The sequence below is a fragment of the Phacochoerus africanus genome, chromosome 13 (assembly GCF_016906955.1).
Source record: "Phacochoerus africanus isolate WHEZ1 chromosome 13, ROS_Pafr_v1, whole genome shotgun sequence".
NCBI classification, from domain to species: Eukaryota; Metazoa; Chordata; class Mammalia; order Artiodactyla; family Suidae; genus Phacochoerus; species Phacochoerus africanus.
Window position 1 is genome coordinate 74,013,691 of NC_062556.1, and position 15,414 is coordinate 74,029,104.

General features: G+C 41.2%; 1 long non-coding RNA gene across 1 annotated transcript; it reads right to left on the bottom strand.

Annotated features, from left to right (window-relative positions):
• Positions 1 to 1,195: 1,195 nt before the first annotated feature.
• LOC125113403 (uncharacterized) lies at positions 1,196 to 12,687 on the bottom strand. The gene is made up of 2 exons (XR_007131443.1): positions 12,607 to 12,687; positions 1,196 to 3,668 (listed from the first exon to the last, which is right to left on the bottom strand). It is a non-coding gene; the product is annotated as an uncharacterized LOC125113403 (long non-coding RNA).
• Between the last annotated feature and the right edge of the window lie 2,727 nt (positions 12,688 to 15,414).

Consider the following 15,414-nt stretch of genomic DNA (forward strand, 5'->3'; position numbering starts at 1 on the left):
ACCCGCAACCTCATGGTTCCTAGTCGGATTTGTTAACCACTGAGGCACGACGGGAACTCCAGGTCAGCTTATTTTTGTCTGAGACTGTCTATTTTTTGCCTCCTGCATTAGAATCCCCATGAGATCTTATGATTTTAATATAATTCAGAACCAAGGTCAACTAAATGGCATTGATTTAGAGTAATGAATTCATTCATTCACTCACTCAGCCATCCATTCGACCCAACAAACAGGTGTTGAATGACAACTATACGTCAGTGTCTGGACCACTGATTTCCAGGGACAGAAGGATGAATAAGTCAAGGGCTTTGCCTGAGGGACAATGGTAGTCTAACATTGGCATTCACAAGTCAACATTTAATTCTAATACAATATAATGCTTGTTAGAAGATAGCGTTTATAGGGAGTTCCCGTCGTGGCGCGGTGGTTAACGAATCCGACTAGAAACCACGAGGTTGCGGTTTAGGTCCCTGGCCTTGCTCAGTGGGTTAAAGGATCTGGCGTTGCCGTGAGCTGTGGTGTAGGTTGCAGACGAGGCTCAGATCGCATGTTGCTGTGGCTGTGGTGTAGGCCAGTGGCTACAACTCCAATTAGACCCCTAGCCTGGGAACCTCCATATGCCACGGGAGCAGCCCTAGAAAAGGCAAAAAGCCAAAAAAAAAAAAAAAGAAGAAGAAGAAGGTGTTTATAAAGTGCTATGGAATATGGAGGAGGAAATATTTCCTCTGCCTGACATACTTGGGGAAACTCTTTTTGGAAGAGGTGGCATTGAAATTAGGGCTGAAGTGTCCAGCTGTACCAGCCTGAATGTGCCCAATCTCAGTTGAAATTAGGACCTAAAAAGTGAACAGATGTTATCAGTTGGAGAAAAGAGAGAAGAAGGGAATAGTATTTCAGAAAAGAGGAAGAGATAAAAATACATGGTGAGTTCACAGAACAAAGGATAATCTGATACCATTTGAAGGTAGGTGGAAAGGTTGAAATAATATTTCTCATTAACCAAAGGCTTTATTGATCATAACTGTTGCGATTATTTTGTGTGTCAGCAGTCCACACACCTCATTTCTTCTCATTAGTTTTGAACAGGAAGCAGCGCTCATCCCCAGAATCATGGGGTACTTTATTTTTCCTGAATTAGGTACACAGGAACACAACTCTGACACATCATCAGAAATAAAGACAGCTGGCCATAATCTCACTGGACAACATGGAATTTCTGCCATTCTATTTTATTTTCTAAGTATAAAGAATAAAAGGCAACACATTTCCCAAATAGATATTCTTGACCCTGGAAGAAGTTACATTACTCATCTTTTCTTTCTAACTCATTAGAAACCACACCTCCAGTTCCCATTTGCACTTTCATTTTCACGGATCCCACTGAGAGTTGTACTATTCCAGTTGACATTGAACTTCAGAGTTTACGTTGATGGCAGAGTCACAAAATTTTAAAAAATGTACTTAGCCAAATGTAGACAGCCCAGCATAAAGTTGAAGAAGCTTCAGCAGCTCAGCCTTAAGAGAGTTGTGAAAAGCATGATGGCTTTTGAGGACAAGTAGCAAATTTAAAAACAAGACTAAAATCCCATAACATTGCTTTAAGACGTACGAGTACACTGGGGAGCCATTTGCATCCTATTTTTGTGTTTGCATTTTCTGGGCCAGGTGCCTGCAGAATAGCACCTCTGAAGAATAATTAAAACCATTTTCTGTCAGCCTTGCCTTAATTTAACTGACCTATCCATTTTGATTAGATTCAGTTCTCTTACTGTAGGACTTTTGCAAAGGGCAAGGCTCTGCCCAACAATGCTTTTTATTTAAACAAGGCCACAAGATTATTTCTATGGTGTTCCTTCTAACATTCAAAAGCCTCAAGGATTCCTAAATTTTTAAAACATTTTACATTGGAGGGTGTTTTCTTTTTGTTCTACTTCCTGTTGGGTGGGTGTCTTAATTCCTCTTTTTTAAATATCTGCCCCTTAGATAATGTCCATCACCTGCCCCCCAGACCCACTAGCAGCCCATCTCATAAGGCAGGAGTGGAAGGCACTCTGCCTGATTCAATACTGTGGCGTTAATAAATGCTTATTAATCTAATAAAGAAAGAAAAGGGAGCTTCTGATATTTGCATCAGTATTTATTCTATCAATGTTCTAATAAAAATGGAGGCTTTCTCTCTGTCCATTTGTTTATACCACATTGTCCTTATGGGCTGATTTTTTTTGGTTAACTTTATATAGCAACTAGCAAATACTAGCCACTACCAAGGTATGAACCATTGTAATGTTCTGGTGATCAGAACTCACTGGGCTTAATCTAAGCTTAGAGTTTTTTTGGAGTGGCCTGGTGGCCTAGCCGTTAAAGATATGGTATTGTCACTGCTGTGGCATGAGTTCCATCCCTGGCCCAAGACACTTCCACATGCTGTGCCCCCGCCTCACTCCCGGAAAAGTTTTTTTTAGGTCATTCTAAGTGAACTTCAAAGCAAGTGTTTATTAGCCTCTGGCAATAAACTAGCAAACATCCTTTGGGTAAAAATCTCTTTTTTTCTCATTTGCATATCTTCATTTGCTCTTTGGGTTTTCACAGAAATACAACCGTTTTCAGTTCTAGTGATGGTGCTTTTTTGATCCAAGCCATGCTTCACTGTACTTGCTTTGAAACCAATGAATTATAAAGGAGGATTTTCCAAACGAGAGTCATCAGTGCCTTCCCTAGGAAATCTTATTTAGGAAAGGCTTAGTGTTCAAAAACATTTATCCTTCATAAGAGAAAAGACGTGACACCAAAGTATGCATTTAAACAAAAGAGGTTAGAACTTTTTAAAAGTGAGAAAGTCTGAGAAATAAGCATAAATCTCACAGAGTGGGAAGAGTTTTCCAGAGCAGACCAGGGACAGGCTTCCAGTGACTTTGGTATTCAGTTCCTGCCCCTGAGGAGACACATTCACCTGCAGTGCTGTGTACATACCCGGTCCCCTGCCATTTCGCTGCATTTGTTATTCACCGGCACCTCTCCTTTGCAGTTTTTGTCACCACAGCTGTCTGAAGTTATCTTCCTTATTGGCTCCTTGGTGTTATTCTTTTCCAAATGCATTATTCTTCATTCATCCCGGCTGAGTAGCACTCTTAGCTTGGCTTGGTAAGACACCTCAAGTGGAGATTAACATAAGGAACCTTCAAGCCTTCGAAGGTGGGCTGTGTCGTATTCTTCTCACAAGCACCCTTTCTCTGTCTCTTTAACACTAGTATTTCTGTATTATTACCCTTGGGGTCCATTTTTTTTCCATGGTTGATCCATGATGGAGCAACTCCTGTGCTCTTCTTGAACAAGCATTGACTGGAGCTCTTATTTCATTTCTTGAATGTCACTTACCAACGACATCACGAGGCTAGAAAGTACGATGCTGGCCTCACAAAGGTTCAATAGTTAAGAGAAAGAACGACTCATCAAATTTGCCTGACTTTTCCTGCAACATGAGAATCACAAATTCTCCAGAGATGAATTCAGGAGTTGAAAAATTTCAGGCAGCACATGCTTTCATTACAGAGAGGTTAAAACTGAAGAGATGGTTATCTGAGGGCAGTTTTACCTAAGTTATCTCAAGCACTGGAGCTGGGCTTTGATCAGCGGAGCCTGGAAACCTCCCTTTACTTCATGTCAAGTCCCTGTGGAGGGAGGCAGGGAAGATGAGTGTGGTTAGTCACCGGTGTTCCAGTATGCTGGGTGGAGGGCCAGTCCTGACCTCTGAAAAGCACAGTGGCCATTCCTTGTGTAGACTTTAAACTATGTAGCTCATCATAAGCTGTATAACATACTTGGAAGCAAAAGCGACATTTGTGGGAGGGAGAGGCACACGTTTAGGGGATGTGGGAGGGACTGGGTCTCCTTCCTCTAGTGGACTCACTGGGTCTCCTTGCTCTAGTGAACTCACAGGTGTGGTTACCTGCTGATTAGCCACTGGGACCCACTACTGCTGGAAAGATCAAGGGCCACTCGGTCTTCCCCAAACCCGGCTCCCACCTGGGAATTAGTGTAGACTGGTTGGTTTAAAAAAGCTGAACTATGAGTTCCCGTTGTGGCTCAGCAGAAATGAACCCAACCAGTATTCATGACGGTGCGGGTTTGATTCCTGGCTCTGGTCAGTGGGTTAAGGATCCAGCATTGCTGTGAGCTGTGATGTAGGTTGCAGACACGGCTTGGGTCTGTCATTGCTGTGGCTGTGGTATAGGCCGGCGGCTGTAGCTCTGATTTAACCCCTAGCCTGGGAATTTCCATATGCAGCAGATATGGCCCTGGAAAGCAGGAAAAAAAAAAAAAAAAAAAAAAAAGCTGAACTAAGCTTGGAGCAGTGAAGGCAGTGATGCTTCCTAATTACTCCTCATTGAATATGATTTGGTTGTAGTTCATCTTTCTAAAGTTTAATAAACAAATGAACAATACGCGTTTCCCTGTGCAGTTTGTAAACGTCCATGGCCAAGATAAAGGTAGGTACTATGTAACAGCATAGCACAGAAAAAAACTATTTGAGTTAGTTATCAATGGGACTGGGTATATTATTATGACCAGTTAATTTTTCAAAATAGCACCACCCCCGTCCAGGTAAATCCATTACAGAAATGGAATTAGAGGGCAGCCATCTGCTTTGCGACACACCGAAGATTAGTTGGAACAGAAGCAATTTGCTTAATTAAAATGTTTCCATTACAGTTCTGTGTAAACATTCAAATCATACCTGTGTGGGAATCGCTCATTGACAGAACATCCTTCATGCTCTAGATTAATGGGAAAACACTCTCCATGCTTCAGCTCCACGACAGAAACATAATTTTAACAAGGTGGGAGGAGAATGAAAGCATAAGGCAGGTTGCTGCTTTCCATACTTCCCCCATCTTATTCTAAGGATCTTGAACGTTTATAGGCATCCTTTAATTTCAAGGAAGATGGAAAAATTTCACTTCATAGTTTTGCAGGTTTGGATATTGGGTTTTTGAATTTGGTATTTACCAAGTACAAGAAACGTTTTTAAGTGTTTTTGTCGTGTGAGGGAAAGGATTTTTTTTTCTGTGATCGACATTTCTCACAGTCAGCAAAAGGTCGTCCTAAAAGGTCATCAGACCTTTTAAGGCCAGGTCTAAAAAATAAAAACTAAACCAACGGGGGAAAATATCAAAAAGGTTGCTACTGTGTTAAATACAAATTCCACTGGTTAAAAGTTTTGGCACCAAATCTTGTATTTCCCCCAAGTGTGACCAATGTAATTCTCAGACAACATGTTTAGTATCAGGGACTAACAGCCTCCTTAGAGAATGGCTTCTCTAGGTGTGAGCCGTGTAAGCACTCCTGATGCTGGCTCTGGTCAGGCTGCTCTGAGTGGAAGATGCTCTGAGTGGAAGATGTGGGTGTTGGTCCTCCTTGGTCATGGAGTGCTCCCCTCCTCCCACCCCATCCAGGGTAGCATCTTCTCTGGCCCCTGAGATGTCTGTGGGTTTGGTTCCCCCCATCTCTCACTGTCTAAGTCTGGTGGACAAGTTCCTAACTCAGCAGTTTGCAGTGGTCCAATTGGACTGTTGCAGCATGAGGCTGAATGTCGATTCAAGGGACAGGTACTTTTATTCCGCATTCTACCCCTTGTAGTAGAAAGAATAAGAGGGGAGGAGTGAAAGGTAGATAGATGTGAATTTTTACATTCTCTCCAGAAGGATATTTAAGACCTTTGATCTTGATAGTTCCAAAATATTTACTGCCCTGGGGTTTGTTACAAACTCATCCATTAACACTCCTTTAATCTGCTCAACAACACAAAGGAATTTTCAGCTCCTAGTTGAGGTTCAACCAAGGTCACAGTAGAAATATTAAAAATCTAGCAATAAATCAGGAGACAATTAAAATATGCTATTTATTAATCTCTTATTTTTACTTATCAATTTACCAAAAAGAATTTTTGACATATTAAATATTACAGCATACCTAGGACAGAGCAATTAAAATACAAAGTTAAAGTAACAGAGAGAGAGAGATGAATCATGTCAAACAACAGATACAGCTCTGAGTTTCTAGAAAGTAAGCTTTAAAAAGGAGGATTGTGGAGTTCCCGTCGTGGCGCAGTGGTTAACGAATCTGACTAGGAACCATGAGGTTGCGGGTTCGGTCCCTGCCCTTGCTCAGTGGGTTAAGGATCCAGCGTTGCCGTGAGCTGTGCTGTAGGTTGCAGACGCGGCTCGGATCCCACGTTGCTGTGGCTCTGGCGTGGGCCGGTGGCTGCAGCTCTGATTCAACCCCTAGCCTGGGAACCTCCATATGCCGTGGGAGTGGCCCAAGAAATAGCAACAACAACAACAACAACAACAAAAAAGAGGATTGTATTGTATTAGATTAGATTAGATTAGATTTGGTCTAAGTCAAATAAAAGGTTAATGAAACCCCACAATCAAGTAGTGAAACATGTTTGTAACTGACCTAATTTTACAAAGAATGCTTCATGTCTGGATTCTAACAAAAAGAGATAGTTTGTGATATACCTCAATTAAAATAAAATTTAATATTTTGATCATTGAAATTGTACATGTGTGTGACATGAAGGAAACTCTCCGTGTTACATGATTCCTCTATAATCTCTATTTCAGAATATTTGCATTAAGAGCAACTCTATCTGTATTAGTCACCAAACCCCTCACCCGCAGCATGGCACCCTCCAGTTTTCCTTTTTTATTTATTTTTAAAATTTTTTAGAGTTGATTAACACTATTTTGACAATTTTGATCATTTTTCAGGAGAATTTCCTAGCTAAGTCAAACTCCTTCTTGATCCACCCTTAGAGCATCCGTGTTTCTCTCCCTAAAAGTACTTGGCAGAGTTGTAGCTTGTGTGGGATCATTATCTCTATCTTGCACTAAATGCATATAAGTTTGACGAGCATAAAGACCAAATCCACTTTTGTTCAACATAGTTCTTCAGGCACAGGGCTGGCATAATGAGGCATTCAGTACGGATTGGTTGCATGAATGAACTCTTCTAATGAAAGCCTTTTATACCATCCCTTCGAATCCCAGGACATTACATTAAGTTTCAGCTTGTGTAATGAATTTCCTCTCGGAGAGTGAAGATAATATAATCTAGTCATTTGGGGGCTTGATGATATCGCTATTCAGGGAGATGGCTTAGGAAAGCTAGAGGAATAGGTAAATCCAATGTCCCTGAGATGGTCCCTTCAAACATCAGGCATCTCTGGCAAGTTTTGGCAAATACTGGCTCATAGGAATTCACAATTATCTGTTCTGGAAATAAGATGTCTGAGCTGTAACTCATTAAGGAAAAAAAATCAATACCAACATTAAAATGCAACCATGCATTTTCTTCAGTTATTTCTTCATGATTTCCTTGGGAGATTATGTGGTGCAGTGAAAGGAGAGGACTTGGGGACAGGTCAGACCTCAATTCCAGTCCCAGCTCTGCCCCTTTACCTGTGATACAGGGCAGAATCTGCTGCCCAAGATACAGGTATGTTAATTGACACCTGTGACCTCTTGGAATTGTTGTAGAAGTAGGTGATGAAAGATGAAAACTGTCCAGCGCAGTGGGGACATTCACCTTCACCAAAGGTACACTTAAGACTCTGGGGGGAATTTCTGGAGCCAGGATGACTCTGGGCACGTCAATAATAGAGTAATGACAGTTTTCCAGAAGGTTCTACAATACCATCACATACTAGAGCTCAATAAATAGTTGCTGAATTAAGAGTTAATGACTAAACCAATAAAGTTGGATCTAAAATCTCTTGATGGTCTTTTACTGTGTCTGGAATAGACCTCTAAGATTCATAAACAGGAGTTCATGTTAGCTTTTACTTTATTTTTTGTTATTTTTCTCCATCTATGGGTTTACTTTTTGAAATCTGGATTTTTGAAAACCCTTGAAGATGAATGAATTCACAAGTGTGTTAAAAGCCCAAATCTGTCTCATCTCCTTTTTGCCTTCTTAGAGGACATCATAAAACAGTCCCTCTATATCTCTGGGCTGCAGTAACACACTCTAAGTTTTATTTGCCCACAATTGAAGAAAGAAAGAAAGATACCATGTATTTTCACAGTATCATTTTCTGGTAGAATTTTCTATTCTTGGAAGCTAGCAGGCACTCAATGAACTTGGCGAATCAATGAATGAGTGCCTTCTATGTAACTTCATTTGGAACCAAAATTAATCTTATTATAATCTAAGTGGCCTTAACTGCATAGTGACTTCAGTTACTAAAACTAGAACATCCAAAGTTTCCTGGAGGAGAAATCTATGTTTCACCGAGAAGTAAACAATTATCCTTTTGTGTGGGAAACAGATTTTGGCTTTAATAAACTGCCCTCTTCCATCTGCTCCAACTCTGAACTGGATACACAATTTATCATCATGACAGGATGATGTCAGGTTAGAATCACTGGGTAGGAACAGCGTCTGGAGTCCACTGTCTTTTTAAAAAGGCACCAAACCCTTTGTCACTCAGCACAGGTCACTTTCCTAGTTTAGAGAGTCACAGAATGATGCAGATAGGACAGGTATTCCCTCTAGATCTCAGGAACAGAGTGCCTATTTTAGAAAGAGCTATCGCTGAACACAGAAAATAAAGCAATTAAATCAGCATCTCAGTTCTTCAGTCTTTGAGCAATTATTATTCTTAATCACCTGCAAGCAGCTCAAACAAATGAAATAATCCGATTTTAGGATTAAAGGTTTTGTATAAAAAGATATTTGAAAAAAAAAAAAAGTGGTGTCTGCACCACTGTTTCCAAATCTTTGACAAGAAGCGGGAATTGGGGAAAGTAGGTAGCTTGCCTTGTAGACACTGATTGTGTAGTCTATGAAAAAAATCGCCGATCACAAGTGGGCCTTTCTTAAAATGGAAGACTTTGCACCTTTAAGAAACAGGCTGGAGCCAGCTGAGGAAATGCCAAGTGTTTAGAGGTTTTCCTCAGGACTTTGCAGAGGGGAATCTGTCCTGCAGTGCAGTTGTGACCTTTGCTCACTCATTCTGATAAAAGATGAGATGCAGTAAGTTCCTTTTTTTTTTTTTTAAAGTCTACTTTGTTTACATTTTTTAGAAAAGAGTATGAAAACCACTGAAGACATGAGACCATTTGAATGGCTCCTTCATGACTGCAGTGGCTCTCAGGTCTGTGGAACCAATCCCCTGTCACTCTTGCCAGCGTGAACATGCAGTGGTGTCATCCCCCCTGGGTGTTCCGTACGTCGTTATTTTGAAGTTCAGTTTCTGCAACTTAAGGATCAGGTGGTGGGGTCTGGTCACCCAACCCTTCCATTGCCCCCGAGAGCCCAATCCCTGTGTGGATCAGCCAGGGGAGACCAGTGCATCTCCCTGCTGTGCAAATAAACCTCCTGACATTTCTTGCCAGTGCTGTCTTCTCTTGCCCTTTTTCAACTGAACAAGAGTTGAAGGCCTTGCAGGGCTGCCTTTGGCAGCTCGGTTTCTGCAGAAAGCTTGCCTCCCTGGGCCTCAGTTCTCTCACTTAATGACTCACTCAGTCTGGGGAGGGCAGACTGAGTGAGTTTGTAAAGAGCTGTTGGAGGGTCTCCATTGGGGCCTGACATGGGCCTTGTACCCTGAGAGGAGACTCCCCAAGGGGGTGCTGAGGCCCAAAGAAGGGGACACAGTTTGTTGGAATCATGCTGGGAATGGGGACTCAGGGCTTTTAGTTTCTGTCTGATTTCTCTCTACTGTCACTATTTTTTTTCAAGTTTTAAACTTCCTGAATGATTAACACAGAGAACAAAAACTGATTTTCAAAGGGACTTTTAAAAATTGAACTATAGTTGATTTATAACAGTGTTGTTTCAGGTACACAGCAAAGTGAATCCGTTATACATACATATTCTTTTTAAGATTCTTCTCCATTATGATTTAAGATTTTGAATATGGTTTTCTGAGCTATACAGTAGGCCCTTATTGTTTATCTTCTTTATATACACTAGTGTGTAATTGTTAATCCCAAATTTATCTCTAATTTATCCCTAATTTATCTCTCACCTCTTTTCCCCTTTGGTAACCATAGGTTTGTTTCCTTTGTCTTCGTCTGTTTCTGTTTCATAAACAAGTTCATTTTTATCATGTTTTGGATTGCACATATGTGATAGCATGTGGTGTTTGTCCTCCTCTGCCTGACTTACTTCACTTAGTATGATAATCTCTAGGTCTATCTGTATTTTTGCAAGTGGTATGATTTCATTCTTTTTTTGTAGCTGAGTAAAGCATTGTATATATATGCACCACATCTTCTTTATCCATTTACCTGTCAGTGGATATTTAGGTTGCTTCCATGTCTTGGCTATTGTAAATAGTGCTGCAGTGAACCGGGGCTCATGTATCTTTTTTTTTTCTTCTTTTTTTTTAGGGTGGCACCTCCAGCATATAGAATTTCCCTGGTTAGGGCTTGAACTGGAGCTGTAGCTGCCAGCCTATGCCACAGCTCACAGCAATGCTGGATCCTTAACCCACTGAGTGAGACCAGGAATCGAACTCACATCCTCATGGATACTAGTCAGGTTCATAACCTGCTGAGCCACAATGGGAACTCCTGGGGTGCACATATCTTTTTGAATTAGTTTTCATCCTTTCCAGATATATGCCCAGGAGTGGGATTGCTGGATCATATGGGAACTCTATTTTTAGTTTTTTAAGGAACCTCCACACTGTTTTCCACAGAGGCTTCACCAGTTTACATTCAAGGGAGATTTTTCTTGTTCTAGGACATATTCACATTACCAAGATTTTATTTATTTTAAAGATAAATGTTAGCAGATAAGCCTCTTTATATCTTTTATTTTCCAACTATAGGTTTATATTGTACTTAAAGTCATTATCAAACAGTTTATGATCAGGTCTAGAATCCGTGTGAACTCTTAAAGGCTGCTTGGTACCATAAGCACCATTCCTGCACCGTCTTAGCAGAGATGTTGAAGAGGAAATCTTACTTTTGCTATAACTCTACATGAGCACAACATCTCACGAACTCCGAAGAAATATTGGAGTTCCTGTTGTGGCTCAGTGGAAGTGAATCTGACTAGTATCCATGGGGATGCAGGTTCAATCCCTGGCCTTGCTCAGTGGGTTAAGGATCCAGCATTGCTGTGAGCTGTGGTGTAGGTTACAGATGCATCTTGGATCCTGAGTTGCCTTGGATCCTAGGCCGGCAGCTGTAGCTCCCATTCGACCCCTAGCCTGGGAACCTCCATATGCTGTGGGTGCAGCCCTAAAAAGACAAAAAAAAAAAAAAAGAGAGAGAAAGAAATATTAATCATACAGTATGATTTGAACCATTGCCATGACTTGTATATAGGAATGACATGTATAAAGGAATAGAATTTTTATAGGGAGGTAATACCTAATGTTTCTTAGATTTCAGCATACTACATTTTAATTTTTTATCACAAAAGTAAAAAAGAGATTTTAACCAAATAGAAATAACATACCCTATTTATGATAAACTGTCTCAATAAAGTGCATTTGAGTCTAAGAAGCCTAAAATGAAGGATTCATGATGAATCTGAACTTTCAGTGACAGAAAATTCTATTAGGGCTGTTTTCAGTTATAGGATGTGCTATATTCATTCCAGTGTTTGTATGCTATTTTTATTAGTATCTACAAAAAGTTATTTTATATTTCCATGTTGTATCAAAATTTGGAAATAACGATCAGGTTACCCCTCATGAAAGATGATTTCATGTTATCATACTTTCCTTTAGATGCTTTTACCATATTGTTCTATAGCATGATAAAAATGTGGATGAATCCAGGGAACTGCAAGTTATCATGGAAAAATATTCATCTGCACTTGCTCTGGGTAAATAAATCTCTCCTCTACCCCCCGCCCGCCCGCATGAAAAAGAGAAATTATCACACACCTCCTCATTTCTAATAACCTCCTTCTAGAATCCTCCTGCTGAGTTTTATTATTTCTTCCCACCAAGGAGAAGGCACAGCTGAATAAGTGGAGGCAGGTCAGTGGACATGATCGGGCGTTTTCCACAGGGGCATATGTGTTAGGCTTTGCGCATAGAACCCAGACTGGTGGGAAATTGGAAATTAGATTTATGAGAAAGCAATGCCGGTTCTCAACTTTCCTCAGCCCATTGTTTTCAGGGAAGTATGTGTTTCTCACGGGCAAAGGAGGGGATCCAGATCAAGATAATGCAGAGAACCAGGAAGTCCAAGATGGGCTTGGTTTCAAAACCGATTCGAAGGTACAGGACTCTTAAGCTGATGGGCTGAGGCTGGGCTATTTCAACTGTGACACCAAGGGAAGTCCTAAGAGCTTTAGAAAGTGAGGGGGTGGCTCTGAGACAAATGTTTCAGGACACTGGAACTGCAAGAAAAACTAACTGGGTCTGAGTGAAACAGCCCTCCCCCGCCCCCTTATGGTGGCTTCTGGGCACCATGGGAAGGCCCAGAGGAGTTGTTAGCCTTCTCTAACCCAGGGAAGGAAATCCTACACTCCTGCATTCACCCTCAGAACAAGCTTCATTTTATCCCTGGAGAAACCAACTGAAATTTCAGCCTAGGCAAGAGGACTGTTTCAAATGCAGAAACATGGAGAAGGTACCTCTTAATCAGGGTTGTTTATCCAGCCTGGGAGCCACGGCCGGTCACGCTGCTCGCTTGGTGCCGTTGGGTCTGCTCTGACGCCTGGATGGACAGGAAGTCCTTAAGATTAAAGATTGTATTTTTATGGGCTCATGCCTGCCTATCCCAAGCTATAAACTGAAGAGAGTTGTAACTGGGAGTCAGTCTCTAGAAAGGATATTACCAGTCATTTGCGTGAGTGTCAGGATGAAAAACAGGAGGAAATCAAGGTGGAGTCTGGGGGAAGGAGCACTAAGTAGAAACCAGCCGGGAACATTGGAAATTAAAGCATTGCTGGGCTGAGGTAGAACGCTCTTATCTGGGATCAGTATGGCATATATAATTAAACCAAAACTGCTAATCAGCACAGAATATGAGGATATTAACAGGGCAAATATAAGATTGCATCTCACTTTCTGCAGCTGCCTTTCACAAAAGGACTTTTCTTCTTCTTCTTCTTCTTCTTCTTTTTTTTTCCAGAAAAAATATCTTGGCAAGTGGAAACAAGTAAATGCTTGAGAAAGTAAAACCGCCTGTGAGTGTAGGAAAAAGCCCGTTGGTTCTGGTTCAGCCCTGCTCCACGTTGTGGCTCTTTCTGCAATTGTTTGGAATTGATGGGACATATTGAAAGTCCCCTCGCTAGTGGGTGACTTAGGGTTCCGTACTTCACAGTCATGCCACGTGGGTTTTTATTTTTATGCACAGTATTTGTCAAGGTAAGGTGACAAGATGCCATGTATGATTATTAAGTTAGACTGGAGAAAAAAACGCATTAGCATTTCGGAATGAAAAATTGTTAATACAGCAGGAAGTTCATATTTATTTCCCATGCATGTTGCGGTTAGGATGGATTTAAAACTCACAACCTCAGAGGCTAAGTTTTTAGACATGACTGGAGTTTTTGGAATTTTGGAAGTGTGTGTGCACACGTGCGTGTTGGGATGTTTTCTTCAGCACAAAAATGAAACCTCGTTGATGTTGTGCGTGAAGAAAGTCTTAACATTTGATTCATTCTAATTCCCTGTTCATCTGCAAGGAAACCAATACCCACTTAATAACTTTTATTCAGATCAAATCACAACAGTATTAAAATAACCCTTAACGTGGAAAGTAATCCAATTAGACAATTTTCCATTATCAATAAAGCAACTGCTTATCAATACATAGCAGTCATTGTGTGCATTAATTTAATGCTCACTGGCAAACTAGAAGGTGAAAAGTTTGGTTTTTAGAAGAGAAAGCCCTTCTAAAAGCAACAGCAGTAGAAGCTTCATGTTTTGGGAGGACAGAAATATTAGAAATGTTAAAAGTAATATCTGGTATATAATCAAGTTAGAAAACCTGAAAACAGAGAAAAATGCAAAGAAGAAAATAACGGTCATCCATAATCCCATCCATCAATAACCGCTGTGGACGTCTCAGTTTGCCTCGTTTCAGCTCCTTGTCTGTGCTCATATATTACCTTTTAAGTCTCTCTGTGCTGATCTATCAATGCCAGTGTTTTGTGAAAACGGGATCTGTTTTGTAATTTGTTTTACAGACGATAACAAGAATCCTTTCTGATTTCATTATTCTTTCACAATCCACATTATAACTGATTTATGCAGTCAGTCTCCTGTGGTTGGCATTTCACTGGGTTACAGTATTTTAGTAGCAGGAATTTAAGTGGACATTTGTCCTAATCCCAGGCACTTTGCACTTCCCCACGGCAGCTGTGCTCAAGGGGCGCTGGGTGTGGAAGGCTCATTTACTTCCCTGGAGTAAATGTCTTCGTGCTCTGCTCCTGTATTTCCACCTGCAGCTCTCTCTAGATTCTCCCCTGAGACCCTCTCTATACCCTTTCATTGGCTGACATCAAACTGCTAAATTCACTTTCAACTTTACACTGCAGTAAAAAAAAAAAAAGAAATCTAAACATTTGCCTTGGAGGTTTCCATTTGGATCAGGTGGATTTTGGACGATGGATATTTTTCTCGCCCATTTTAGGTACACAGCTTCCACTCTTAACGACTAAAATAGATCGTCCTTGTGCAGATTTCCTCGGACGCCCTAAATGTAGCTTCCTTCCAGTCTGTAATAGCCAATTTTACACTTATCTGACAGGGCTAAGGCTGCTTACTTTCCTGTTATTTTTCCTCTTTTTTTGTCTTTATGGAGATAAAATTTTGTAAACAGAAGGTGGACATTTCATACCCAGGACTGAGACGTCCGGGTGGTTGGGAAAAGGAGGTGTCTTCCTGTGCAGGTGTTGCGGCTGCCTCGCTGTACCTGCAAATATCTTCCCCAGGTGGGGTTTTCCTCTGGTGCCCAGGCAGACGCAGCGCTTGATGAACTTTCGTCCTAATACTTTCAAGGAGGAGAAGGTTTCTCACAGTCCAAGTATGTAACTAATGAAATGGGAAATAGGGTCCCCACTGAGCTGAAAAGCCGGGGGTTCTTTGGTGGCTCATCCCAGACGATCTTCCTGTTGTTCTGTGCTTCCGCTGAGAGACACAAACCCAGAAGCAATGCCGAAGGAACCATCCCCTTGCACACACTTTCCATTCTTTCCATTGCTTTTTTTTTTTTTTTTTTTTAGGGCTGCACCTGCAGAATATGGATATTCCCAGGTGGAGGTTGAATCAGAGCTGCAGCTGCCGGCCTATGCCACAACCACCAGCAGTGCGGGATCTGAGCCACAACTGCAACCTAGATCCAACTGCAACCTAGATCCTTAACCGACTGAGCGAGGCCGGGGGTCAAACCCACATCCTCATGGATACTAGTCGGGTTCTTAACCCATTGAGGC